This window comes from Notamacropus eugenii, chromosome 2, assembly GCF_028372415.1.
Source record: "Notamacropus eugenii isolate mMacEug1 chromosome 2, mMacEug1.pri_v2, whole genome shotgun sequence".
Taxonomy (NCBI): domain Eukaryota; kingdom Metazoa; phylum Chordata; class Mammalia; order Diprotodontia; family Macropodidae; genus Notamacropus; species Notamacropus eugenii.
The window spans coordinates 29,431,045-29,457,613 of record NC_092873.1 but is presented as its reverse complement, the minus strand read 5'-3'; the positions used below and the strand labels follow the sequence as shown (position 1 = coordinate 29,457,613).

Here is a 26,569-nt window from a genome sequence, read left to right as displayed (position 1 = left end):
GGAATCATGCTCTCTGTAGTCAGCGGAACCTCTGAGCTCCCTTCTGTCTGCATGTGGAACGATATGAGCACCAGTCCCAACAAAATTGAGCCAGTCGTGTTCACCAATGAACCTCCAGGATTAGTGTTTGAGAAGAGTTGATCTTCAGTAGAAGTGGTGGTCGATGGTTCAGTTGTGCTTTTCTCTGACACTCTACTTGGGAGATCAGGGCTGAGAGTGGCCACAGGCTGAGAGGGTCAATATCTGGGATTTTGGTGATAAAGGTGAGACTTATGGTATCAGGTCTTGGGGCAGGTGAGCTAATGTTCACTGTAAAGGGAATCGTTTCAGTTGAATTTAGGGAAGTTGAAGAAGAGAGTGTCCGTGGCCGTGCAGGGGTGGCATCTGTCTCAGTGATGGTGAGATCACTGGCGTCACCTTTAGTAGGTGAGGGAGAAATTGTGCTTTGTCCAGGAAAAACCATGCAACTGCTGCTGGTGGTAAGAAGCAGGGTTGAGTTCACTTGAGCTCCTGTGCTGTCACTCTGGAGCCACAGAGATATCTCCAGTCATCTTGACTGTGACAGTATGGACTTTGCTCCATTGTGGCCAAAGGGAGAACTCAGGTCCTCTCTGAGTGTCCAATTGGGACTGCAGATGGTTAGCCGCAATCACCGGTGGAAGGGAGCCAAGAGTGGTACCTGACCTCCTTGGTCCTTCTCCCAAAAGGGAAGCTGAGGACATAGGAGATCCAGGTAAAGGAGTGATCAGTGAAGCACCTTTGTTACTTTCTCCCACTGTACCCAGAAGCCCTTGGTTCTAGTGGTCTCAAAATAAAGAGAGCCCACATCTGTGACCCTGCTGCTGAGGATGACACTTGGGCTTTCAGTTCCAGGAATATTCAAGCTTATGGCCTTGGACTTGTAAGTATCCCTCAGAGAAAATGACTGGAGACAAAGGGGCAAAGTAGACATAATATCTAACAATCCTGGTCAGATCTGTGGCTTCAGCAGAGGTCAAGGACTAGAGGACCTTTGTTTTCGTTCCAGGCAGAGCCCCATCAATGCGGGTGATGGAGTCAGCAGGTGCTGGTGAAGTCAAAACCAAGGATGAGTCTGTTTCTCCTTGAAGCCTGACCCTGGAAGTAGTTCGAGTGTGTGATGGAGTTATGTAGGCAGCTGACTCTGGCCTAGACCCTCACAAAGGACTTGACATGGAGTTAGCTGTGCTCTCAGCTAGAAGAAACATCCCTGGGATGGTCTGATGGTCTTCCACACTGATGTGCTGCGAGAGGCCAAACTACCATGTCAATTTGCACTGTCATCTAGTTCCCTACTAACCTATCTGCAAAAAATGAATTCTCACAAAAAAAAGCACCTTCAGTTTTTCATTCTTTCCCTGATAATATTCTTCCTTAGTTCTTCCCTTTTTCTCTTCAAGGTCATTGAGATAGCTATTTACAAAAGGTGTTTCCACTTCCATTTCTCCCACTCTCTTTTTATCTCTACAGTCTGGTTGCTAAGTTTCATAAGCAAAATGAAATTGTCCTCGCTAATGTTACTATAAAACTCGTCATTGCAAAAAGAAATGACCTTTTCTCAATCCTCATTCTTCTTCTTCTCTTTGCAGCCTTTCATTCCATTCTCCTACTTTCATTGATATTCTCTTCCCTTTAGATTTTTATGACAATACTCTCCTGGTTCTTTGGCTGAATCCTGTCTCAGTCTTTTTTGCTACATTCTCACCCAAGTCATCAATGCGAATTTTGGGTATTGTATATTAGGGCTCTGAGTTGGGCCCTTGTTTTTTCTTATTCTAGGAGATTTTGTAAGCTCCTGGAAATCCGTCCTGAGAATGGATGATTCTCTAATATACTCATCTACCTTTAGCCTCTCTAGTCATCTGCAAACGCATTACTCCTTTTGGACAACTGCCTGTTAGAAATCTTGAACTGGTTGTCTTGTCCGTATCTGAATCGCAACACATCCAAAACTCTACTCATTTCCTTTCCCCCCCAAAATTCATTTCGTCTCAATTTCCCAGTTTCATGCTCTCCCCATCTTCCAATCACCCAGGCTCACAGCCCGGAACTACTTACTTTCACGCCCAAACCCATATCCAATCTTTTGTTAAGGAATATAGGTCTTGCTCTCTTAACACCTCTCCTATATGCTCCTTTACTCATATGACCCTATCATCCTCCTGGTGCAAGCCCACATCACCTCATTCCTGGACTATTGCAGTACCCTTCTTGTGGATTTTCTTGTCATAAGACACTCTTGTCCATCCTCTACTCAGCCACCAAAATGATTTTCCTTAAGTTCTTGTCTGAACATGTCATTTTACCATTCAATGAAATATAATGGCTTCCTGTTCCCTCAAGAATCAAATAGAAAGTGCTAGTTCACATTCAGAGCCTGTCCCTCCTTTTATTTGTCAATCTAATTGTACTTTACTCCTGCATTCTGCCAGTGACACTGGCCTTCTTGATCTTCCTTGCATTGACTCACCATCTCACAACTCAATATATTTTTACTGACTGTCTTCCATCCCTGGAGTCCTTTTCCTCTGTATTTTTCTGGCTTCCTTCAAGCCCTTGTTAATCTTCCCCGCTTACTGTAGAAAGGTATCCTCTTCCTGTCTGTAGGAAGATGCGATCTTAATAGACATGATGCCCTTAAAAGTTAAGTGCATGAAGTTCTTTAATTCTTACGACCTCACAGAAGTGGGAAGAGATGAAATGGGAGAGCTCTCCCGATCACCATTAAAACAGTATAGTTTCCTTTTCAGAGACAAATGAAACAGTATAGTATAGATAGAGAGGAGGTAAATGTTGCAATATATATAGCATGTGGGGAAAGTACCAAAACAAAGTATCCTTATATAGAAAATGATCCTATTTGTATTTAGTCTCGAGAAAAGAAAATTCTCAAATTTGTAATAGTAAATTCACAAAAGAGAACACAGAAAAGATCAGAGCATCTATAAATATTAGCTTAAACATAATTTAGTAAACCAAAACAAATATGGAGAGATTTGAAAATGATTCATCTTACGTAAAACAACAAAGCTTTACTGGGACTTCACTACAAAGCATTTCTTTTTTTTTTTTTTTTGAAACGTATGTCAATGAAAGTTCTCATTTGATTTCCATAAAGGTATTACTTATACAAATAATATGATGAATATAAAATAATGAAAACTTCATCACTTAATCAGGGAAATTCGAAAACTTTAAGAAGAGCCCTCCCAAAATCCCTTACAAGGTTATTGCAGTTGCCATAGTACTATTTATGATTGGCACCTTTCACACTGTCATAGGCGCTCTGTTATTAGCTGGATATATCAGCAAAGGTGGGGCAGAATGAGTCATTTCTGTTCTGGTAATTGAAATTCTGGTATTCCTGCCAGGATTCTACTTTTTGTGCATTGCCTACTATGTTCCCAAATGCTACACTGGCTACTCTTACAATGACATTCCAGATTTTGATGACTAGAGTCTACTTTGGTGCAGAAAAAAAAAATTTGCCTTTGGGAATAAGCTTATCACTGAAAAGCTGAACCCATGGAAATTTAAATACCAGTGGGTCAGAGAATTCTCTACTTCTCTAGCAGTTACTTTACCAAGGTCATTGCTAGTCTCTATGGGGTTATCCCAAAGATGTGAACTGAGCTTGCAATTAGAGAAATAAGTTTCCTTACCTCCTGTTCTGAGATAAGGTTTTTGAGGAGGCAGCTTTCCCATACACATATACAGATACATATTTTCCAAAGCAGTTGTGGAAATGAGAATAGAATCATTCAAAAATTTTTTTTGGTGAGACATGTCCTTTTTAGTCTGAGGTTCATCATCAGGTGGGCTTGATGATGACGAATTTTTCTATTGCAGATTCTTTTGGAGACCGTCAACAGAGTTATAGAGAAGTAGCTGGATTTCCCTATCTGAATACATGTGTGTGTATATGAATAGATGAATACATACATATATGTGTATATTCACATGTACATATACACACAAACTTATATAGTAACAGGAATTTGGTGAGGAAATGGCCAAATAATGGTTTGGTTGAAAAGAGACTGAATCTCTCAACTGTAAGTTGAAAATGTTGACATTTTAGCTTTTATTTTTGGAAATAGTTTGTCATTAACAACATGATTTGTGTCAAATAGAACATGTAATGTGTTTAATTTTATTTTGTTAAATAATTATTTGAAAAACTCCAAATGACTCATTTAACCCATGAAGCTATTTTGTCCATTGTCCTCCAGTAGAACACATCTCAGTAAAACTAGGCATAATCGAATGACAATCCACGATCATTCCAACTTGCTTTTTGAAGTGTCACACAAATTAGGAATTTTGAATGTCTAAGAAGAGATTTTGCAGTTTTTCATCTTCCTGATATTCTTGCTAGGCCTTATATGTTTCATGAAGGTTTGATGTCTATACCATGGGGCATCTTGTCCTCTGATGATAAGGATGTGCCATGCTTTTATCATTATTTTAATTTTTTTTACCAGTTGTTAGTATTGCTAATTTTTTTAATGAAAAAATAAGGTTGGGGTAATCATAATTTAGTTGTTTTATAAATTGCTTTATTAGTACCTTTTGCTGTTTTCTTATTGTTAAGAGATACAGACTCAGTCACTTGAAGTCTACTCTTGGCCAAAGTAGGCTGATTATTTCATTGTTGCAGGAAGTGAGTACATTTAAGAGAAGTTAAAATGTCAAAGTCAGAGCTCTAGATTTAATACTTGTAAAACCTGTGCCTTATATTGGACATTTAATAGACTTGATTATCATGTTGCATTTCAGTCTATGAATCACATATAGAATATATCCTCTACTATCTTCAATTGAGGACACCAGCGACCAGATTCCCACTGGGACAATTGGCCAGAAATCAAGACACCCTCTCTCACACACAGTCAACCTATTTTTCAAGAAGAGCCACTGCTGTACCTAAGACATCTGCAGGAGTGAACATGGCAACCAGGAGCCTGTTGCTCGCCTTGACTTCAGATGAAACAACAGCTACCTCTGACTCAAGTACTCCTTTACAGACCAGCCTGACTGGGAGACTTTCCTCTCTTCTCCCAATCATCCCATCTAGAGCACCAACAACTACCATGGAGAACTCCAGTATGGGATCAATATCTATAGCAATTCCACCAGATGTCCTCTGTACAACTGCCTCAGCTTCAGGGATGGGCACCAGTCCTCCTGCCTCCATGTCCTTCTCTCCTTCAACTTTCAGGAGAAAACCCTGCACCAACTCCAGGACAACCTGAGGTCACTACCCCAGAGAGGTCAGACTCTCAGATGTGAAGAGAATCTGGCTCAGCTGCCCAGAACCATCCTGGTATAAGGATCATCCCAATACATGTTTGTCCTTGGCACCCACAAAAGGGATATCTGGGCCCATAACATTGTCTGTTACCTTTGTGGAGAATATACTCAAACCCCACACAACTCTCAAATATCAAACACATTCCTTGAGACCTCCAACTTTTACAAGGCCAGAGACAACATTCATTGTTGCCCTCCATGATGTAAGACAGGGAGCCAACCATTCTACAACTATCCCCTCACCCAACACGACAAGAGCCCAGACAAGCCAAACTCTACCTCCTACCAATGAACACAGGGAGACTTTGCATTCTGAGGAGCCAGCCAGATAACTTGGACCAGTGACTGGAGATACATCTTTTCCTCCTAGTGTTAGAAGAGATCCATGGAAATTCCAAAGATCAGGCACTATTTTCCTATAAAATTTAGAACAGGAATCCTATTTTTAAAAGTATCATTATGCTTTAAGCATTAATTATTTTTATGTGATACTAACTCTGTTTTTTAAAAATTGTGTTTGTTTCCCTACTAATTTTTTATTTATCTCAGTATTTATTTTTTACCCTTTAATAACAATTCTTGCTCTGTGTCCAAAATTGCAGTTTGTGTAATCACTGGCTTTTATTTGTGGAAGATGAATAGCTTCGTACAGTCTAATAGCAGTTCCCATTATCTATGATTTTTCACATATGCAATGGGTGCCAGTTCTGAGAAATATTAAACTGGGTAGCAATTTTGTATAAAAAATTTTTAAATGTTATGTATAGTATAGATGATCATGTGTTTTAATCTAGTCATTCCATACAAGAATTTAGTGTAGTTGGAGGAATTCAATGAATTATGCCAAATTTACCCTTCACAACTTTACATTGGCTTCTTTAAACTTTACATTTTCATTAAAAAGTTTACCAAACTTTAGTTAGATTTATTTTTACAAGGTACTTAATCTTATCTAATAAGGGAAAAAATTGATTTCTTTTGCTTTTTGGTTTGATTTGCTATTAGCAATTTTGAAGTAATTTGCTTTGCTCTGAAGTATTTTTTGTAGCATATCCGTATATACATATACAAGTGTGTATTTTTGTGTGTATACGTACATATACATATATACATATATATATACATATATATGTATATATATATATGCATGTGTATGAATGAATTTACCTATGTAGGTCTTCCTTCCAGGTTAAAGAATGAAATGAAATGGAATGACCTGACTTCCCTTTACAAAAGTGAGCCCTTTCACCACACTGTATTCACATAAGTGGGAGAACTATCATACTTTCTATAGTTTAGCCCTTTTCTGTCCTATGACTGCAACCAGGAGTGTAATTCCTATCCTAACAGAAAAAGGAATTTCTTTGAAGACTTGGCAAAGAGAGTTGAAGATGTGAAGGGTAGTTCTCAACCTTATTTTTGCTATTGTTTTGGCTTTAGGCAAACAAGGTCATTGATGTCAAGTGCTTTTACCAAACCTGACAAGCATATCAGTGCTTATATCATTCTTTTTTGAATTAATTAATTTATTTAACTTTTAACATTCATTTCCACAAAATTGTGGGTTCCAAATTTTCTCCCCATTTCTCTCCTTCCCCCACCCCAAAACGCTGGGCATTCTAGTTGCCACTATCACCAATCTGCCCTCTCTTCTAACATCCCTCCCGTCCCTTATCCCCATCTTCTCTTTTGTCCTGTAGGGCAAGATAATTTTCTATACCCCATTACTTGTATTTCTTATTTCCCAGTAGCATAAACAGTACTCAACAGTTATTCCTAAAACTTTGAGTTCCAACTTCTCTTCAACCCTCCCTCCCTACCCATTCCCTTTGGAAGGCAAGCAATTCAATATAGGACATATCTGTGTAATTTTGCAAATGACTTCCATAATAGTCGTGTTGTGATAGACTACCTCTATTTCCCTCCATCCTATCCTGCTCCGCATTGCTTCTATTCTCTCTTTTGATCCTGTCCCTCCCCAAGAGTGTTAACTTCAAATGGCTCCCTCCTCCCATTGCCCTCCCTTCCATCATCCCCCCCACCCTGCTTATCCCCTTCTCCCCCACTTTAGGTATTGTAAGATAGGTTTTCATACCAAAATGAGTGTGCATTTTATTTCTTCCTTGAGTCAAATGTGATGAGAGTAAACTTCATGTCTTTCTCTCACCTCCCTTCTTTTCCCCTCCACTAAAAAGTCTTTTGCCTGCCTCTTTTATGAAAGATAATTTGCCCCATTCCATTTCTCCCTTTCTCCTCCCAATATATTTCTCTCTCACCGTTTAATTTCATTTTTTTAAGATACGATCCCATCCTCTTCGTTTCACTCTGTGCATTCTGTTTGTGTGTGTGTTCATGTGCGTGTGTGTGTCTGTAATCCCACCCATTACCCAGATACTGGAAAGCTTCAAGAGTTACAAATATTGTCTTTCCATGTAAGAATGTAAACAGTTCAACTTTAGTAAGTCCCTTATGACTTCTCTTTGCTGTTTACCTTTTCATGCTTCTCTTCATTCTTGTGTTCGAAAGTCAAATTTTCTTTTCAGCTCTGGTCTTTTCATCAAGAATGCTTTAAAGTCCTCTATTGCATTGAAAGACCATTTTTTTTCCCTGAAGTATTATACTCAGTTTTGCTGGGTAGGTGATTCTTGGTTTTAGTCCTAGTTCCTTTAACTTCTGGAACATGATATTCCAAGCCCTTCTATCCCTTATTGTAGAAGCTGCTAGATCTTGTGTCAACCTGATCGTATTTCCACAATACTTGAATTGTTTCTTTCTAGCTGCTTGCAATATTTTCTCCTTGACCAGGGAACTATAGAATTTGGCCACAGTGTTCCTATTAGTTTCTCTTTTTGGACCTCTTTCAGGAGGGGATCTGTGGATTCTTTCAAAATTGAAAAGATGATGGTGTTTAGGTTCTTTTTTTGATCATGGCTTTCAGGTGGACCCATAATTTTTAAATTGTCTCTCCTGCATCTATTTTTCAGGTCAGTTGTTTTTCCAATGACATATTTCACATTATCTTCCATTTTCTCATTCTTTTGGTTTTGATTTGTGATTTCTTGGTTTCTCCTAAACTCATTACCCTCCATGTGTCCCATTTTACTTTGGAAAGAACTATTTTCTTCAGTGAGCTTTTGAACCTCCTTTTCCATTTGGCTAATTCTGGTTTTGAAAGCATTATTCTCCTCGTTGGCTTTTTGAACCTCTTTTGCCAACTGAGTTAGCCTATTTTTGAAGGTGTTATTTTCTTTAGCATTTTTTTGTGTCTCCTTTAGCAAGGTGTTGACCTGCTTTTCATACTTTACTTGCATCTCTCTCATTTCACTTCCCAGATTTTCCTACACCTCTCTAACTTGATTTTCAAAATCCTTTTTGAGCTCTTCCATGGCCTGAGCCCATTGGGTGGGCTGGGATACAGAATCCTTGACTTCTGTGTCTTTCTCTGATGGTAAGCATTTTTCTCCCTAATGAGAAAGGAAGGGAGGAAAGACCTGTTCACCAAGAAAGTAACCTTGTATAGTCTTACTTTTTTCCCCTTTTCTGGACATTTTCCCAGCCAGTGACTTGACTTCTGAATGTCCTCTTCACACCCACTTCACCTCCATATCCACTCAGCCAGCGCTTGGGGTCTGAGATTCAAATGCTGCTTCCCAGCCTCAGGGCTTTGGGAGGGGGTGGGGCTGCTATTCAGTGTGAGATTAAGTTCAGGTGCTCAGGTGGGGGCAGAGCTGCCACACAGGGCTTAGTTCCCGCAGGGGGTTTATGCAGATACCTTCAACAATGGATCCAGGCTCCTGCCTGCTTGGGGAGCCCCTGTTCGTTTCCGCTCCCGCTGCTGCCTCCCAAGGGGGCCTGAGCTATGGAGACTCCCTACTCCCCTCCTGGCAAGCCAAAAAATCTCCCTCACTCACCCTGGCATCTGTGGGTGGAGGGATCTGCGAGGCTGCTGGAGACTCCCTCCCTGAAGCCTGCCTGTATCTGCTCCTCTCAGTGGCTCAATGCCAATGCAGGACTGGGCTAGTCTCCAGGTCCAGGGCGTGACAGACCTTTCGTAGGTTTTTCAGGGCTTTCTGAAACAGAAATCTCCTCCACTCCATTGTTCTGTGGCTTCTGCTGCTCCAGAATTTGTTGGGAGTTCTTTTTTACAGATATTTTATGGGCTGTGGGTTCAAAGCTACCATACGTGTATCTTTCTACTATGCCATCTACACTAATTCTTCTGAATCCAGATGTATCCCATCCCTATCAGCTATGATTAGGGTAGGATTTCATTTTACTCATAAAAGTCACAAAGGGAAAAGGGAAGCAGGGTAAAAGAGCCTGGGTAGATAGAGATATTCCTAGGAGGGCACTGATAAGAGAGGGAAAGGAATTTAAAAATGTGTTGATATACATCTGAGAAATAACAAACTTAGTTATGAGTGGTAAAAGAAATGAGAACGGAAGGAAGCAAAACAGCCTCAAATGTTTATTGTTAGGGGAAAGATGAAGAAAGTGAAAGATAAGTGGGTCAGCCATCATACTACCTGAGTGGCACTATGTGGGGAGGGCACCTTGGTTGCTGTGTATTTTAGGGAAGAATATAACCACAAAGACAGGGGCGACAAAAGTCTGTGACAACTTTCAACCTCACTTCACCTGTAGTTGCTGTTAGCAATTTCAACATTCATCATTCTGAGAATGTCTCTATCCATGGTAATTACAGTTAATCTTCTAACTAGGCAACAATTATCTAGTTGCCATACCATGGAGGATCAACGGGCTAGGGTTCACTTCTTTCAGCACGAATGAACACAGTGAAACGTATCTCAACCTTGAAAAGGGACTAGCATTTTTCAAACTGTACAGTGACTGGTTGTATGTTTTTGTATTTCTTCAGTTTTAGACTACATTTGTATATTAAACAAATAGGTTACTACACTCATTTCCGTTATCATTACTCTACTGAAATGCTTTTTAATAACCATCTCAACAAAACAATATATATTTATGGGAAGGGCAAAAGTTATTATATTAGTCTGCAAATCACAGCTTATGTATCAGAACAAGGTCAATGAGGATAGCCAGACAATCATGAAAGCCTTTGACTTCAGCCATTTCAATGAGCCAGTACCTCAGCTGCTTTAACCTATGAGGCTGTTCTCTCTCATCCATTCCTACTTTGGGCCTGTAATTGTGAAGGCAGCGGTTCACAGGGATCATGCCAATACTGGCATTTCTTGGCTTTTAGGATAAGCGAAAATATTAATCGAAACTCAATATATAGTTATCACTTCTAATTTTGAAAGGTAATGAATGACTAATGTTGGAAATTACATTCAACATAGGGGTATGGTAAAAACAAGACAGCATTTCGTTGTTTCTAAGAACACATATCATAATTTGTGTATATTTTCAACAATTATGAAAATGTACAAACATAGATTGGGGCAAATGAATAACGCGCTGGGAACCATCAAATGCCCATCCTGGATTCCACAGACTTCCAATGTTTCACAGACAAAATAAAACATATATGTCTTTTATAAATACACTTGGAACTTAATTTTCCTATGGATAATTTCTGTGACTCATGTTTAAAGATCCCCTTGCTTGCGTCGTCAATTACACTCCAGAAAGGCAGTACAGCACAGGGGAGAGAAAGCAAGCCTTGGAGCTGGCAAGAACTACCTCTGACTCCCACTGGCAGTGTGACCTAGGCAAGTCACTTAACCTCTCAGGGATCTAAGTAACTATCTAAGATTCTAATTTGCTGAAAGATACTGGCCTGCAGTGCAAAGGGAGTTCCCTATACCATGACACCATATATCCAGTCCATACCCCATGAGAAACTCAAACATTCACATTTAATCGGATAGCTATATTAGGTATGCTGAGAGAGTAAGGAAGCTGATTCTATAAACTACACCTGAAAAACCGGTCACCTTACACTTACCACAGCTGCTCTTCCAAACCTTTTCATCCCTCCTCAAAGCTCCCATATTTCACTCTGCACCTCCTCAGCTAAAAATCTTGTCTCATATTTGGCTGAAAACAATTGAGGCTATTACTTGAGACCACCCTGTCCCCACTTCTTCTCATCTAACATCATCCAAATGCCTTCTGTCAGTATCTCCTCCTTCATTCATCCCACATGAAAATGCTTCTTCAGAGGGCGGAGCCAAGATGGCGAAGTAGAAAGACGCACATACACATAGCTCCTAACCCACAAACCACAGAACGGCTAGAGGGGACCAACCCAGGGCGAATTCTGCACCCAGAGACCACGGAATATTGGAGCGAGGGAGATTTGTGTTCCGGAGAGACCTGCAAACCTCTCGCGGGAGGTCCTTCGCGCCGTGGACTGGGCGCCGGGACTGGGTGCAGAGGGCAGCCCTGTCGTGGCCGAGACACCGTGAGGAAAAGATCCGAGCAGGCTACGGGATGGGATCTCCAGCGGCGGCACAAGCCCCCCCACCAACAGGTGACTGACTGGGGTAGGTGAGAGAGTCTCTTTGGCGGGTCGAGAGGGGAGTGGGGTTCCCTCATGGCCGGGCCCCCCCAGGAGATAGAAGCTGAGAGGCGGCTACAGACAGGGGCTCCCCAAACGGACGGGAGCCTGGATCCATAGTGGAAGGTCTGTGCATAAACCACCTGAGGGAACTGAACCAGAGAGGCGGCCCTGCCCCTGACCACCTCAACTTAATTCTCACACTGAATAGCAGCCCTGCCCCCGCCAAAAACCCTAAGGCGGGAAGCAGCATTTGAATCTCAGTCCCCAAACGCTGGCTGGGAGGACCAGGAGGCGAGGTGGGTGTGAGGAGAACATTCAGAGGTCAGGTCACTGGTTGGGGAGAATGCCCAGAAAAGGGAAAAGAAATAAAACTATTGAAGGGTACTTTTTCGGAGAAAAGACACTTCCTCCCTTCCTTTCTGATGGGGAGGAACAATGCTTGCCATCAGGCAAAGACACAGAAATCGAGGATTCTGTTTCCCAGCCCACCCAATGGGCTCAGGTCATGGAAGAGCTCAAGAGGAATTTTGAAAATCAAGTTAGAGAGGTGGAGGAAAGACTGGGAAGAGAAATGAGAGGGATGAGGGAGAAGCATGAAAAGCAGATCAGCTCCCTGCTAAAGGAGAACCAAAAAAATCTTGAAGAAATTGGCACCTTGAGAACTAGCCTAACTCAGTTGGCAAGGGAGGTGCAAGGGGCCAATGAGGAGAAGAATGCTTTCAAAAGCAGAATTAACCAAATGGAAAAGGAGATTCAAAAGCTCACTGAAGAAAGTAGATCTTTCAAAACTGGAATGGTACAGATGGACGCTAAAGACTTTATGAGAAAGACCGATATCTCAGAACATAGCGTGCAGATTCGAAAAATGGAAGATAATGTGAAATATCTTATCGGAAAAACAACTGACCTGGAAAATAGAATCAGGAGAGACAATGTAAAAATTCTGGGACTACCTGAAAACCATGATCAAAAGAAGAGCCTAGACATCATCTTCCATGAAATTATCAAGGAAAACTGCCCTGAGATTCTAGAACCAGAGGGCAAAATAAATATTCAAGGAATCCGCAGAACACCGCATGAAAGAGACCCAAAAAGAGAAACTCCTAGGAGCATTGTGGCCAAATTCCAGAATTCCCAGGTGAAAGAGAAAATATTGCAAGCAGCTAGAAAGAAACAATTCAAGTATTGTGGAAATACAATCAGGATAACACAAGATCTAGCACCCTCTACATTAAGGGATCGAAGGGAATGGAATAGGATATTCCAGAAGTCAAAGGAACTAGGACTAAAACCAAGAATCACCTACCCAGCAAAACTGAGTATAATACTTCAGGAGAAAAAATGGTCTTTCAATGAAATAGAGGATTTTCAAATTTTCCTGATGAAAAGACCAGAGCTGGAAAGAAAATTTGACTTTGTAACACAAGAATGAAGAGAACCATGAAAAGGTGAACAGCAAAGAGAAGTCATAAGGGACTTACTAAAGTTGAACTGTTTACATTCCTACATGGAAAGACAATATTTGTAACTCTTGAAACATTTCAGTAACTGGGCACTGGGTGGGAGTACACACACACACACATGCACATACGCACACATACATAGAGAAAGAGTGCACAGAGTGAATTGAAGAGGATGGGATCATATCTTTAAAAAAAAATTAAATCAAGCAGTGAGAGAGAAATATTGGGAGGAGAAAGGGAGAAGTTATATGGGGCAAATTATCTCTCATAAAAAAGGCAAGCAAAAGACTTATTAGTGGTGGGATAAAGAGGGGAGGCAAGAGAAAAACATGAGGTCTACTCTCATCACATTCCACTAAAGGAAAGAATATAATGCACACTTATTTTGATAGGAAAACCTATCTCATAATACAGGAGAGTGGGGGACAGGGGTACAAGCAGGGTGGGGGGGAAAATGGAGGGGAGGGCAGGGGGAGGAGAATGCAATACGAGGTCGACACTCATGGGGAGGGAAAGGACCATAAGAAAATAGAAGTAATGGGGGACAGGATAGGATGGAGGGAAATATAGTTAGTCCTATACAACACAACTAGTATGGAAATCATTTGCAAAACTGCTGGGGATGGAAGCTCAATTCCATGTGGACAGTCTCGGGCGGGTAAAGGTGGGAACTTCTAAATCTTAGAGTTCTCACGAGGCCCCCCCAGGAAACGACTGGGAATCGAGGTGAACCGAGTTATCTCGTGTATTTCCGCCTCTTCCCGTGAGAAACGTGATGGGAGAGAGCTCTCCCCGCCCTCGAAATTGTCCCGGACCTGGGCACACCTAACAGCACGGTATTCAGATGCAAACTATGGGGCTGGAGAGCTTAAGTAGGATCAGGAAAGCCTGAAAGTTCTCTTGGGCGGAGGGGCCAAGTGTGAGGACAACAAGGCTCCGCTTTTCCTCTCTCCTCTCTCCCCTCCCCCTCTCTCCCTACTTACACTTCTACTTCCAATCTCTTATTATAAGATCTTTGCCTCCTTGGGAGATTCTTGGCTCCCTCCTAAGGAAGAATTCCCCTGCACTTGTAACTAGACCCTGAAATAAAGCTCAACCCTTGTTCGACTCTGGAACGTCCTTTCTCTCATACGAGCATCCGGTTTGGCCAACCGAAGACCTCCGATAGAGGTAAGGCAAGACTTGGGTAGCCCACAGGCCTCTAGGCCTGGCACAAAACTAAACAGATTTGGCCTATATTGAATTACCTGTCTTCCAAGGGGAAGGGGTGGAGAGGGAGGGAGCTAAAGAATTTGGAACTCAAAGTGTTAGGACCAAATGTAATGTTCTTACCACTGGGTAACAAGAAATACAGGTTAAGGGGTCAAGAAAGCTATCTGGCCCTGCAGGACAAAAGAGAACACGGAGACAAGGGCAGGGAGGGAGGATAGAGGAGAGAGCAGATAGGTCACAGGGGCAATTAGAATGCCTGGGTTTGGGGAGGGAGGGGATAAAAGGGGAGAAAATTTGTAACCCAAAATTTTGTGAAAATAAATGTTAAAAGTTAAATAAAAAAAAGCTATTAGACAAGTCAAGGAAAGAGGAAAAAAAGAAAAAGAAAATGCTTCTATAGGTCCAAGTCATCGCATTCTATCTTATCTCCTCCAGCGTATCGCCCCTCTCTCATTCCTATTCTTGCTTTCTTCAATCTTTCCCTGCCTACTGGCTACTTCCCTCCTTCCCCATTCCCAAAAACATCTTTACTTCATCAACCTGTCCTCACTCTCATCTCACATTTCTCTTGGCATTTTTGCCTAATTTATGCTCTAAGAGGATTCCTGAAAACACGTGTCTCCACTTCCTTTCTGCACTCTTTCTTTTAACATTAGTCTGGCTTGTAAAATCTCCAAAGATACCAATGCTGCCTTAACTGCCAAATCTAATGGTCTTTTCTCATTTCTCATCCGACTTGATCTCTTTGAAGCCTTGTCAAACTAGAACACTTATCTGCTTGATATTCCCTACAGTCTTCGTTTTGTAACACTAGTTTTCCCCGGATCTCCTCCTAAGTATCTGATCCTCTCCTTCCTAGCCTCCCTTGTAGATTACCATCTCCATTCGACTGACCTCCTAGCAAGCAGAGACAGCCTCCAGATTTCTTTCTATCGGTTGTGATTAGCTGGGTGACTGACACATAGAACGCGATTAATAAAAGCAGAAATTTCTTTTCTGCCTTGTTGCTTTTACATTCCACATACAGTGACCATATTTCTCCAGATGGGGCAGCTAGGTGGCCCAGGGGATAGGAGTGCTGGCTTTGGATCAGGGAGACTCATATTCCTGGCTTCAAATCTAGCCTTAGGCAAATATTCGTTGTGTGGCCCCGGGCAAGTCACTTAACCTTATTTGCCTCAATTGGCTCATCTGTAAAAGGACCAGGAGAAGGAAATGGAAAACCACTCCAGTATCTGTGGCAGGGAAATCCCCCAAGTCTTCCCAGAGAGTCAGGCACAACTGAAAGGCTGAAAACAACATTTCACTAGAACAGGGTAGCATTTGCTCCCACCTCACCACTGAGGAGGTGGAAGTCAGCTGGAGGCTGGCTAAAGGAAAAAGTGAAGGAGTTTCCCTTCATTCAAAGTGGGTAGGCAGGAGGGGGAGGGGACGCCAGTGGTCACGATTGGGATCCACTCTCCAGCAGGCAGAGCCTGACCCTGCTCTGTCCCAGATGCTGAGGGGAAGAGCTTGGCCAAGGGGTAGCCGAGGCACAGGCGCCCCCGTGGAGGGGGGGGGTGTCTGAGGCTGCTCCTGGGGGCCTTCCTTTCACTCTCCCCCACTGCCCTCTCACCTGCCCTTTTTATCCAGATCTTCGACTCCAGCCTTTTCGTGGAGCAGCAGTTCCTGCACCTTCTTCACATCCCCAAGCTCGGCAGCTTTGTGTATCTTATCGAGGTCCTTGACTCTGATGATGTAAGAATCCGGGCCGAAGGGTGGGACCCCGCTGTCCCTGTGCGGGGGGAGGAGGAGGAGGAGGAAGATGGGGACACAACGCTCCTCCTAAAGATGTTAGAAATGTTCTTCATGTTGGCAGGGGGTCACAGAGAGGGTGGGGGAATTCACGAGGAGTTCTCCCTTGATGTATTGGCCTCCTCTTGGCCCTCGCCTATTCTCCAAAAAGAACGTCAACCGCTCCAAGTGAAGTGACTCCTAAGCCAGCAACAGCGAGGAATCGATCCTAGAGACGGCTGTAGCCCTAGCAACGCCTCGAGGGGGACCGAAATGAGCATGCGTTCTCCAGATGCAGGAGTCACGCGCATGGGCCCAACGGTAAAGCTAAGCCTGGGCGAGTGCACACGTGCCAGGTCAGTTACCTCTCCGCGGGAGGGGTCCACAGCTCAAGATCGCGAGGGTGGCTGAGCCCTGGGCTGGCTGCTTCCTGTGCTGGAGGTTCTTTGGAGCCTGGAGCTGTGACAGGATGCATAGAAGACGGGGGAAGGCGATGGGGGCCAGGTGAAACCTAAGGGGAGGGTGGGGCATGTGGATTGGGAGGACCTGGGTTCGAACGTCGAATCCTGGACCCGCTCTGTTGTTTCCATTTGTGAAGGTGGGCAAAGCACTTCCTCTCTGAGCCCCAGTTCCTTCTTCTGTACAACGCAGACTTCGGTCTTGATAACTTTCCAAGTGTCTGCCAGCCATGAATAATTCTGTGAAGCCCAGACTGAAAGCCAGCACCATGTTGGTGCTCTGATGTCTGATGGACGCCCTGGGACAAACGCAGTCTAGGTTCCTCTCTGCTCTGATTCTCCCTTCAGGAGAACAGGGCAATGATTCCTCTGGGACAGGGAGCCTGGCACAGGGAGGGTGGAGCTGGCCTTAACCAGGCAGCCCTGGGTTCGAGCCCAGCCTGTGCAGAACTGCAATTGCCCTATTGATGCTTTTATTAGAGTGGGGGCTGAGGGAGTTACAGCAGTTGTTTGGGAAAAGATATGTCAGGTTCAGCTGATTATAAGTAAGGCTAGAGTACAGAATGAGACTATTTTTTTTTTTAACATGGCCAATGCAGAAATTTATTTTGCTTGACTTGACAAGCATATAATAGGAGTTTTGATTTGGTTTCTTTCTCAATGAGGAGCAGGGCAATTGGACGAGAAAAGGTAGATTTCTTTCTGAAAAAAGCAATAAAATAAATTCTTCAAAATGTACCTAATACATACCTACATGAAAGTGCTAGATTATTTGCACAGAAAAAAATGATGAGACACAGGAGGCCACAGTAGATAGAAGGCCAACCTTGAGTTCAGGAAAATGAGAGTTCAGGTTCTACCCTGCCATATTCAAACTGTATAACCACTGGATTGTCATTTAACCTTTCAGGGTTCTGAGGCAGCTCTCCTATAAGCCCCTAAGATTGCGGATGAGTTATTGAATTTACGCAAGTGGAAGGAGTTAACACACCTAGAATTGCTAGTAAAATCCCAGGTCTGAAAAAAAATGGAAAAGAAAACAAAAGGGGAATAGTGCATGACAGGTATTCAGAGAAAGATGGGAAAAGTATGTGGACTAATTGAATTAAGTGAACATAATCAGGAGGACAGCACAAAAAAGGAAAATCACAGTGGAAATGAAACGCCCAAAGACAGTAGCATTGTAATTCTGATGACTAAGCTTCGAGATTAGTCCAAGAGATTTAGGAAATGAAGCTTGCCTTCCCACTCTGTGGAGATGAGGAACTGTGGGAGCAGAATGCCACACAGGTCGTAAACGTCTGAGGCCATGTGACCTAAGAGCTTCCTGACTCCTAAAGGCCCAGTACTCTACATCATGAGCCACCTAGTTGACTCTTAGACAAATTGGGTTCAGTGACTTGCTCAAGGTCACACAGTAAATGTTTGAGGCCATTTGAACTCAGGTCTTCCTGACTCAAAACCCAGCACTCTATTCACTTAATCATCTAGCTGCTTCCCCCTGCTGAAGGTAGTAAATGGCTATTCCTGTCTTCACATGGGAATCCTGTGATGACAGGAAAGATCTATCCATGATCAAGAGCTTGGTTGTCAGATCAGACTTTCCACATGCTACCATTTCCACAAAGGACAAGACTGCTACCATGAAGGTGGAACAATTTTGGTTTTCAGCCTCAATGTCAATGCAGCCATGGCACCTACTAGGACCAGATCAATCTAAACAGTGGAGGGATGTGTGTGTGTGTGTGTGTGTGTGTGTGTGTGTGTGTGTGTATTATATATATATAATGAGACGCAGAGACCATGGACCTACCTGCCATGAGTGACCAGCATGACTGATCTTCCTTCCAACCCCTCCTAAAGGCATCCTCCAAAGCCTTCTCATAGCTCCCCATCTTTTCCCTCCTTCCTTCCTGGAAATTGGCTCCTCACTGTTCAGCCTCAAATACTTTGGCCTCAGCCAGGGAGCCTTGCTTAAAAGCGAAACTGCAACTCCAGCACCAGAGTGAAACCTCCGAACTTTTTATTGCTAAGAAATACTCACCTGTGGTCCTTTGTATGCTGCAACCTGAGGTCAATGAAGCTCTTTCCATCTGACTCACAATTGGAATGTCCTCTATTTTTTGTCTTCAAATATAAACTCCTTGAGGACAGACTTACTTTTCTAAATGTATTCCCAGTTCATTTCATAAACGTCTAATAAAAGCTTTCCCATTCATTCTTTGTTCCTCATTCATACAAAGTAAACAGAACCAGGAGAATCCACAGACTATGACTGCAATGGTGTCAAGAAAAAGAAGACACCATCTTAGAGAACAGAGGAAAAAAGGAAGCAGTTTGAATTGTAGTGACTAATGTTTGTCCAGGAAAACAGATCATCAAAAAGTCTGCCATGCCCTCTACATGTAATCATTCCAACATGTGTTGGAATTCTCTCAGGTCCTGTTGAAGAAAGAGAGATGGGAGAACTGCTTCAGAATGTGAATGAATTCACTTAGATCTTCTCTGTAGCCATTGGGAGGTTTATTGATGCAGAAGCTGAGATTTAGTGAGGAGCTAAACAAAGGCCTTGCTTTGGAAAAAGGACCAGTTTTATGTAGGATGACTTTAGGGTTTCCTTGTGGGTGTAGGAGATCTAGGGTCTTGCAAGATAAAGACACAGGGTGAGGACTATGATGGACACATGGTAAGGAAATCCCATTCCCCAGGATCAGGGGTAGGAACAGGAATTTTTTGTTTCCCCAGGATGAGGGGTGAGAACGGGGAATCATATGGTCCAGGATAAGGGGAGGTTGTGGTAAGGGGGGATTTTTAGGGCACCAAGGGCTTCACAAAGTCAATCAATATTACTTTACCTCTCAGGGCACTGTTTCTACCCACATCAGTCCTGCCTGCAGGAAGAACCAGACCCTAAATATTCCAGAGACTTCATGCTGTGGTTGAGGAGCTAACCACAAATTCCCCTGAGAGAGCAGTGAGGACTCACAACTGGTGGATGACTATGATGGGGTGCTTGGGTGCATGTGCTTGGACCCCAATTCTAAAATCACATTTCTCTTAAAAATCACATTTCTCTTAAAAATCACATTTCTCTCTAACCTCAAAACACTCTCTCAGTCAGTCTCCCTCCAGTTCAAGGACAGCCTGCCCAAGCAGGAACCGTTATCTCCCTTCCTACCATAGTAGCCAGCTGCACCTATAGAATTTATCACTTAGAGCCAGCTGCGTGCTGACTAAACTAGCTGTGCACTGGTTCATGGCGACATTAATTCCTCGCTGACCAGTGATATGCATCTTCAACTTAGATTTATGTGAGCTCCTTTACATAAATCTTGTCTAAGAAGACATTGGTGACAGAAGTATGATTTTTTATGATCAATCCTGACTATCGTTTGACTTAGTGACGTTTCAGACTTAAAACCACACCTCCATGTAGCTCCCCCTTGGGCTATTTCCCGATAAATATTGAGTAAAATACCTACACAGTACATACCTAAAGTACATGTTCTTTTAAGAACTGACTACTCCCTAATCACACCACAGAATACCTAGTTAGCGTATTTGGCACCCATCTTACTATACAATAATCTGTATAAACTTTATCTATAATTCCTTTAAATGGCAGGTTCCCTAAGTATTCTTACCCGCTAAAAAGTGTAATAATAATAAACTGTTTTGCCTACTTGACTTAAGATTGTTTGAGTCCAGTGAATCCTTTCCAGACTAGGTTGACAGGGATCGCTAGCGCTTCGTGCACCTTTCTTGACCCTCATCATATTTTTGGCGACTCCTCCAGAGCATAATCTGACATCTCAAGTCCTCTCCAAGTCAAGGTGAGCTTTCTTTTCCCTTAAGCTTGCTGAGCTTTCCCCTCTCCTTGCCCTATAGCTGAGGTTCAACTCGTGCACAAGGAACGCTTACTGGGGTTCGGGCAGAGCCTTTAATGGGCTCTGCCACTCTCCATTGAAACAAGGGACGCCTTTTGGAATTCAGTGCACTTTCTAGCACACAGTGGTGCTTCATTCAAAATTTGGGGAAATAAAATTGATCATTTTTTATACACACACCCCCACAAACCTATTTATTAGAAGTAATTATAAGTAGATAAATTCATGGCCAAGTAATGAACCAATGAATTCCATATTTGTGTATGTATGCATACATCTATTTAAATACTTTATTATTTATTTTATTTTAGTCAGAAAAAGCTATGTATTCATATACATACAAATACATGTTAGTCATCATTTGGGTATTTATTATTTGAGTCCTCCAAGTTATGAGGCTACATTTTGTTTGAGTCTGGATTTGTTTCACGGTAGCTGCTTAGGGGACTCCCAGTGAGAAAACTTTTACCAGTCCGCAGATGAGAAATTATCTTGCTATTTATGATCACAGAATATTGCCCAGATAATTGAAAGGTGATGGTAATAGTCTAGTGCGTTTTACTGGCACAATCTGAACACAAAATTTCATGCTACAGAGATCCGTTAACGCTGCCTCCCCTGGAAGTTGCTGAGGCAAATCAAAATTGTAACATGAATATATATTCAGGGATTGACCACTTATACAATTAGATGCCACCATTCATACTGAAGACTGACATATTTCCAAGACCATCCTATTTTGTCTTTGTCTGGTCCTTTTCTTCCTGATTGTCAGTAGATATTTCAGAAGCGAATGATATGAATATAAGAAGATCTTGGGGACATTGATGAAACCCTTTTTTCTCTGGTAACATTTGATCTTTGTTCATTCTAAGAATTACCTCTGGGTTGCAGTCATCACCAACGTTGTGTTAAACATAAAATAAAATAAATTTCTTTTCGTAGATTTTAGATTCATTTTTCGGGATTGTAAGTGTAGAATTGAAAGAGACCTTAAAAATCGTTTAGTGTCCTCCAGCTTTTAGTTATTGAGTCCTCATTTTATGATGAGGAAATGAAGGGCGAAGGAGGTTAATTAACGCTGAAAGTCACCTAAGTAGCAAATGACAGAGGTGTGATTTGGAGTGAAATGATGTGACTCCAGAGCCAGTGTCCTAGTATAATAAAATGTATAAAAAAGGGTCAGAAACAAAATTTTTCCCACTGTTTCAATGAAACATACTGGTCTATATTGTCCGTTGATTTGCTTGAAGTGGCCTTTTCCAGGTACCAATCATGTTCACACAGGGAAGACCTCCTGCATATAACTGCATACATATATACAGTTGTATATATGTGTGTATGTGTGTGTGTATCTACACATACACACACATATATACATCTATATATATAGATATATATACACATATCTTTCTACCTATCTATATATATTGACATATACATATCTATATATCTATATACATGTATGCAGACATATATGAATATACATATTTATATATAGTTATACAGTGATGGTTATAGTTCCATAGTTCTATTTCTTTATAAGGTCATTTTTATTAAATGAATTGGTAATTTATAAATTACTAACTTTGAATTTCTAAGACTGATTTAGTCTCAGATGAGCTCAAAGTTAAAGTGCTGATCTGAAGAATCCTCTTTTACCTTAATCAGAAGCAAGTTAGCCCACGAAAGCTAAATGCAGGAAAATGAGAATTTTTGTTTCTAAAGCCATGTGAGAGGAAAGAGGATGAGTGGAGGTAGGTATAAAGACAGCTCTTCCAGATGGATGAGACAATTAGTGGCAAGAGGTCTATGGTCTGAAGTGTTTCTGCAATGTTTATTTTGCTTCTGTTTTCTCTGCCAAGGAACATGACTTGGATTAGAAAAAAAAACAGAACAAAAATGGCTACTAGGAACGTGAGGTCTAAGATAATAAGGTCACTTTGTTGTCTTTAATCAGTCCAAATATTGATTCACACACATCCTCAGATACTGGAGGAAAAAATGATTGCTTGATCACTATCAGGGATCTTCGAAAAATTATGAAGACTGGAATCACAAGAGTGCAGAATAGGAGATATCTGAGACTCTCTCACTTGGTTGAGCTGAATTCTTTTAATCCCAATGGGAGGACTCATCTACTGTGTATATTGATTGTCATATATTCTACATATTTTTTCTCTAATTTCCAATTTGTTAACCTGGACAAATGGATTTATCTGCTATGCTATATTTTTCCATTGTGAAATATACATTTCGTCAGAATGGGGTCAAACTTGGAGATATGTATATGTGTGTATGCACACATATACGTACACATGTGCATACATATATGCGTGTGTGTATGTGTAGATATAACTAAGTGTATCTTCATATACATGCACTAGTGAATGCACACATCTACACATTGTGTGTGTGTGTGTGTGTGTGTGAGAAAGAGAGAGAGAGAGAGAGAGAGAGAGAGAGAGAGAGAGAGAGAGAGAGAGAGAGAGAGAGAGACACGCACACGCACACACAGTGCTTGGGACCCTCTTTCCCATTAAGGAATAGTTATCCAAATTGAAGCTGGGAGGGTGCAACCAAGATAAGCATTTCTGTTGAACTCTCCTAACATTCCACACCAAAAACTTCAAAATAATCCCTCAAATTAAATTTTGGAGTAGTATAGCTAACAAAAGCTCAGGGTGAGATATTTTTTCTAGAACAGGACAGCTTACTTAAGAGGTATGAAAAAAGGTCTTTGACATTGGTGGTTGTGGCATGCAGGAGAGCAGTGGTGTTGTCAGATCTTTGGTTTGAAGCTTGTAGCATTGACTGAGTCTTTCTGCATTCCAACACCTTGAAACCCTAAATTTTCACAAAGAATTATTTGTGAAAACAGCAGATTGAGAAAAAACGAGCTAGGGACAGCTCTCCTACTTCCCAACTTTAATATAAAGCGTTCAAAGTCGATAAAAAAAGCTGGAAAAATGAGCAAAGAACAAATAAAGACCCTGACCATAAAAAGCTGCTTTGACAATGGCAAATCAATAACAAACTCAGAAGCCATTGGCAGAAAAATATTTGGAAGCAAAGCCGCAAAGAAAAAATGCAGACTAGACACAAGCTCAAAAATTATCTCTGAGTGAGATAAAGAAAGAGCAAAAGAAAAATTATGTTAAAAATCAAGTAAGAATGGGAGAGCAATGCAAGACAATTAGGAAAAGAGAAACATTTTGGTAAAAGTTGAGCAGAAAATAACGGGTTGAGGGAGGGTCAAATACCTTACAAAACTTAATTGAGCAAATTGTAAAAGAGATACAAAACTAGGCTGATGAAAAAAACCTTTTAAGAAGTAGAATTGTCCAAATGGAAAAAGAGCCTTAGAACCTCAGTGAAGAAAATAATTAATTAAAGATTAGAATTAAGGAGCAACTAGATGGTACAGTGCATAGAATACTTTCTTGCCTTCAAGACTGGAGGACCTGAATTCCAATTCAGCCTGAGACGCTTGCTAATTCTGTGCCCCTAGGTTATTCACTTAACCGTAATTGCCTCAAAAAAAATAGAATTGGGCAAATAGAAGATAATGGCTCCATGAGACATCAGGGAACAGAACAAAGACAAATGAATGAAAATGTATGAAAAAATGATTATTTCATTGGAAAAACAACTGAATTGAAAAGTAGATCAATGGGAGGAAATTTTAAAAGCCATAAAAAAGAACCTAGACACATTTCAAGAAATTTTAAGGAAAATCTATCCTGATTTCCTAGAATCAAAAGGCAAAATAGAAAATCAAAAATAAATTCAGGAATCATCTCCTGAAAGAAATATGAAGATAGAAACTCCTAGGAATATTACTGTCAAATTCCAGAACTCCTAATTCAAAGAAAAAAAAAACGCCAAGGAAACTACAGCAATATATCACAAAGATCATAACACTGTGATCAGGTGGAATTTATACCAGGAATGCAGAACTGGTTTTACATCACTAGAACTATAAGTGTAGTTGACCTCTAAGTAACAAAAACAACCAAAATCATATGGTTATATTAATGAATACAGAAAAAGGTTTTAACAAAATACATCCATTCCTATTACAGACATCAGAAAGCATAGGAATAAATGGAGCCTTTCTTAAAATGGTAAGTAGTATCACTCTAAAACCAAGAGCATACATTTGTTATGGACATAAGTTAGAAGGCTTTCCAAGAAGATCAAGTGTGAAGCAAAGATGTCCATTATCACCACCACTATTCATTATTACATTGGAAATTGTAGCTATAATAATAAAAGAAAAAGAAATTGCAGGAATAAAAATGGACAGTGGGGAAACAAAACTATCATTCTTTGTGGATAATGAAGAACTAGACAATCCAGCAAAAAAAACAAATTGAAACAATTAAAATTTCCAGCAAATTTTCAGGAAATATAATAAACCCCAAATAAATCATCACCGTTTCCAAATTTTACCAACAAAACCCAGTATTAAGAGGATGGAGAAATTCCATTTAAAATAACTACAGACAGTATAAAATACTTGGAGTCTACTTGAAGAGACACACTTACAAAAGTATGTGAATACAATTTTAGAACACTTTTCACATAAAAAGATCTAAATAACCTGGGAACTATTGATTGCTTGTGGGCAGGCTAAACCAATATAACTCAAAAGACAATTCTACTGACATTTATTTCTTCAGTGCCATACCAATCAAATCACCCTGTTATTTTATAGTGTTGGATGAAATAGTAACAAAATTTGTGTAGAACAACAAAAGGTGAAGAATATCAAGGAAATCAATATAAAATACAGGCAGAAGGTAGATTTAACTATATTACAAAGTGACAGTCATCAAAACAATCTAGCATTGGGTAAGACAGTAGTAAAACAGTGTTAAAGATTAAGTGCACAATAGAGGGAGGTAAATGACCACTGTCATCTAGAATTTGATAAACTCAAAAATTCAAACCTTGGGGACAAAAAGTCATTATTTGACCAAAAAGCAATTCTGAGAAAACTGGAAAGAAATTTGGCAGAAACCAGTCATTAACCAATATCTCACACCGTGTACTGAGAAAAAGTTGAAAGAGAAAGGTGATATCATAGGCAAATTAGGGGAACGTGGGACAAATTACCTGGCAGATAAGGAAAATTTTATGATCAAAAAATCAATAGATAGCATGGGAAGTAAAATGGCTAATTTTGATTGCATGTAATAAAATTTTAAACAAATAAAACTAATTTAGCCCAAATTAGAGTTAAAGCAGTAAACGGGAAAATATTGGACATCAAGTTGCTTCAGATAAAAGTTTCAATTCTCAAATATATGGGGAACTGATCCCAATCTATAGAAATAGGAACCATTATGCAGTTGGTACAGACAAGTATTCAGGAGAATAAATCAAAACTATCAAGAGTCATAAAAATGCTCTAAATCACTAAGAATCTGAGAAATGCAAGTCAGAACAAGTCTGAGATGCTTTCCAGACCAGCTAATATGAGAGAAAGCAAAAATAATAGACGTTAGAGGGGATGTGGAAGAATAGTTACACTATGGCACTATTGGTGGAGTTATGAAATGGTCCAAACTTTTTGGAGAGCAATTTGGAATTAAGACCAAAGAGCTATCAAATTCTTTGACCCAGAAGTAGAAGTACTAGTTCTATAACCCCAAGAGATCAAAGGAAAAGGAAAATGATTAATATATACAAAAATATTTGTAGCTGCTCTAAAGGTGGCGAAAAATTGAACATTGAGAAGCTGCTCATAAGTTGGGGAATGACTGAACAGGTTGTAGTATGTGGCTGTGATGGAATACTACTGTGCTATTAGAAATGATGAGCTAAATGGTTTTAGAAAAATCTGGGAGCTGATGAAAATGAAGTGAGAAGAACTACACAGTACTGTACACAGTAATAGCATTGTTGTAACATTAATCAACGATGAAAGACTTGGCTATTCTAATT

The 26,569-nt window shown here is 40.8% G+C and overlaps 1 protein-coding gene and 1 long non-coding RNA gene across 8 annotated transcripts in view; one reads left to right on the top strand and one right to left on the bottom strand.

Moving 5' to 3' along the window:
• The window catches only part of LOC140524826 (golgin subfamily A member 3-like), a 71,650-nt gene extending 55,317 nt beyond the window's left edge, over nt 1–16,333 (bottom strand). For all 7 annotated transcript variants that reach the window (XM_072639640.1, XM_072639631.1, XM_072639641.1 and 4 more), the window contains exon 1: nt 16,115–16,333. The gene's annotated coding sequence lies outside the window, so the exon portion shown is untranslated. The remainder of the gene's footprint in view (nt 1–16,114) is intronic.
• A 16-nt stretch (nt 16,334–16,349) lies between these two features.
• LOC140524829 (uncharacterized) lies at nt 16,350–18,948 on the top strand. Its single transcript, XR_011973847.1, has 2 exons — nt 16,350–16,776; nt 17,641–18,948. It is a non-coding gene; the product is annotated as an uncharacterized lncRNA (long non-coding RNA).
• The last annotated feature ends 7,621 nt before the right edge of the window (nt 18,949–26,569 follow it).